This window comes from Asparagus officinalis, chromosome 5, assembly GCF_001876935.1.
Source record: "Asparagus officinalis chromosome 5, Aspof.V1, whole genome shotgun sequence".
NCBI lineage: Eukaryota > Viridiplantae > Streptophyta > Magnoliopsida > Asparagales > Asparagaceae > Asparagus > Asparagus officinalis.
The window spans coordinates 71,445,459-71,448,648 of record NC_033798.1 but is presented as its reverse complement, the minus strand read 5'-3'; positions in this window follow the sequence as shown (position 1 = coordinate 71,448,648).

The following is a 3,190-nucleotide window of genomic DNA, read 5'->3' as shown; positions in this document are numbered from 1 at the left end:
CTGACCAAGAAGCCCACAACCTGGAATCTTCCTCTGATGAAATGGTTCAGGAAACTACCTGTGGGGTGTATCCAAAGGTGGACAGATCTAGAGAGACTCTTCCTATCAAGATTCTTTGAAGAGGATACGAAAGTCTCCATCCATACCCTTCTCGCCACTAAACAGAAGAAGAGGGAGTCCGTCAAAGCCTTCGTCAAGAGGTTCCGAACCATGGCTCTCCGGTGTTCGTCAGGTATGACACAGTCTACCTTAGTAGAGACCTGTCGACACAACCTGCAGACCAACATCCTAGCTCGAATAGGGGTTGCAGAATGCCGTTCCTGGAGACAACTAATCTCTCAAGGCGAACAGGCTCAAAAGATTATTGCCAGGATCAAAGCTGAAGAACAAAGTAGGCAGGATCAACCTGAGCGATCGGACCAAAACCAACCTTCTCCTGAGCGATCGGACCAAGCCCAATCTCCTCAGTCAGAAGGGGAAGATACTACGACCACTGAAGCTGATCCTCTTCAGTAGGATGCCGGGTCTCCAATAACTATCACGTTAACAATTACCTCTGATAGTCAAACTCATTAGATAGTGGCCTACTCCTTTTCCCCCCTTCACTTGTTCAAGACTGGGGGTTGGTTTATTTGTAGTTCATTGGATTATGAGTAATAAATTTTCTGAGTTGTTATGTTTAATAGAACACCTCTGTCAATCATAAAATCTACCAGAACTATCATCAACTTGTCAATCCGCTTCCATAGGATGGCATGCCCACAAAACTATCACGTTAACATTTACTTCTGATAGTCCATCAACTTGTCAATCCACTTCAATAGGATGGCGGGTCCACAAAACTATCGCGTTAATGATCACCTCTGATAGTCTGTTTTCTCTAAATTCCCCCACCAATCCTCTTCAAGTAGGATGGCAGGTCCATCAAAACTATCACGTTAATGATTACCTCTGATAGTCCATTTCCTCTAAATTCTCCACCAATCCTCTTTAATAGGATGGCGGGTCCACAAAACTATCACGTTAACAGTTACCTCTGATAGTCAAACTCATCAGATAATGGCCTACCAGGTGATGTGCCTCTATTTCGACTTCATGGATAGTACCTCACTAGGCGATGTGCCTTGTCTACCTCTTTTTCTTCCTCTGCTAAGTCTTAATCAAGACTGGGGGTTGGTTACTTAGAATCCATTGGATTAAGAGTAACGAATCTTTCACATTGTCGAGTTAACATTACACTTCTGACGATCATCATCCCCACAGAGTATGCATTCAACTTGCATCACTCCTAATTTGTCACGTTAACAATATACCTTTGACAATCAACTTATCAATCCTCTTCAATAGGATGATAGGTCCTCAAAATTGCTCAAATCGTAATCTTCCCCAGCAAGATACTAAGTCTTCAAAATCTTAGTATCAAAATTCATCGCTTCTGATGATAAACTCATTTAGCAATTCTCCCCAGCAAGACGCTAGTCCCCAAAATCTTGTTCAAATCACAAGTATACAAATCTTGTCATGTTAACACTAAACCTCTGACAAAACCCACTTATCAATCCTCGTCAATAGGATGATAAGTCAACAAAGTTGCTCCAATTGCAACACAAATCCTGTCACGTTAACACTAAACCTCTGACAATCTACTTATCAATCCTCGCTAATAGGATGATAAGTCCACAAAGTTGCTCTGATCGCAACATCTTCCTGTCACGTTAATATCACACCTCTGACAAAAACCCACTTATCAATCCTCATCAATAGGATGATAGGTCCTCAAAGTTGCTCCGATCGCAACACATATCACTTATCGACTCTCGTCAATGGAGCGATAGGTCCATAAAAAATACTGTTAGGTTAACATCACACCTCTAACAGTAAAACCCCCCAATGAACTTGTTAATCCTTTTTCAACAAGAATAGCAAGTTTTCATTATAAAATCCCCAGTGGATTAGAGATTTTCTGAAATTATCCCAGTGATAATAAAGAAAGTTTCTGAATTTCACTCTAAGTGAAAATTCACGCCAAGTTAATACTATACCTCTGGCACTTCTAATTTTCTTTCAGTGTTTCAAGTGAAAATATAACACAGGAAGAAACAGTGGCAAAGTCTACGTATTCAACATCGTAGCACCAAAAATCCATGCCTCACATGCATGGGGAATTTTATCCCGAATCCTAAGTAGGGATAAGTCAACGCCTAACACGCGTTGCCGGTTAGTCTTTCACCGTAAAAAAGGACAAAAGTCTACGTATTAAACATCGTAGCAGGTTGTTATTAATAACGCCAAAATTCATGCCTTACACTAATGGGGAACTTTGTCCCAAATCCTAAGTAGGGATAAGCCTACGCCTAACACGCGTTGCCGGTTAGTCTTTTTCCGTAAAAATGACAAAGTCTATGTATTCAAAATCATAGCATCAAGCCTAAGAGAGTTCATTCTATTAGCATAACGTTACATGTGGAACGGACTTAGACAATCCACATGTTAGCCCGACTCAAACGGTAGTCGGTAAAGGCTTATCAAATTCGTTGATGGCTGAGGGTTTGCCAAAAATCCTCTGTATGTTTGAAGGCCCATCAGCTTAATGGACGTGAGCCGAGACTTAAAACTGATAAGCTAAAGACAAGTCTCAAAGATTTAGTCAAAAATACACGGAAGCCACTTCCATGTCTCAAGTTAAAACGCCAAGGTCAGCCCCGCATTACAAAAATCATGACGCCGAGGTCACACCCGGGTTTCAAATTCAAAACGCCGAGGTCAGACCCTGCGTCCAACGACAAAAACGCACAGTTCATGCGGAGCCCAACTCTGCGTCCCAGGTCCAAAAACACACAGTTCATACGGAGCCCAACTCTGCGTCCCAGGTCCAAAAACGCACAGTTCATGCGGAGCCCAACTCTGTGTCCTAGGTCCAAAAACACACAGTTCATCTCTACGCAGCGCGACCTGTGCGTTTTCAGCCTAAAACAGGCTCAACTCTGCGTTTCAGGTCTAAAATGCAGAGTTCGGGCCCAGAACGCTGTTTTCAGCATTTGACTCGTTCAAGCACGATTTGAACGGTTTCAGAACCGTTTTCTCCCCACGATTTGAGGAGATCACTACCCTATCATGGAGAGATTTATGAGGGGGAGGGGGGGGGGGGGTAGTTACACCCTATTAAACCCTCATTAAGGAGAGATTTAAG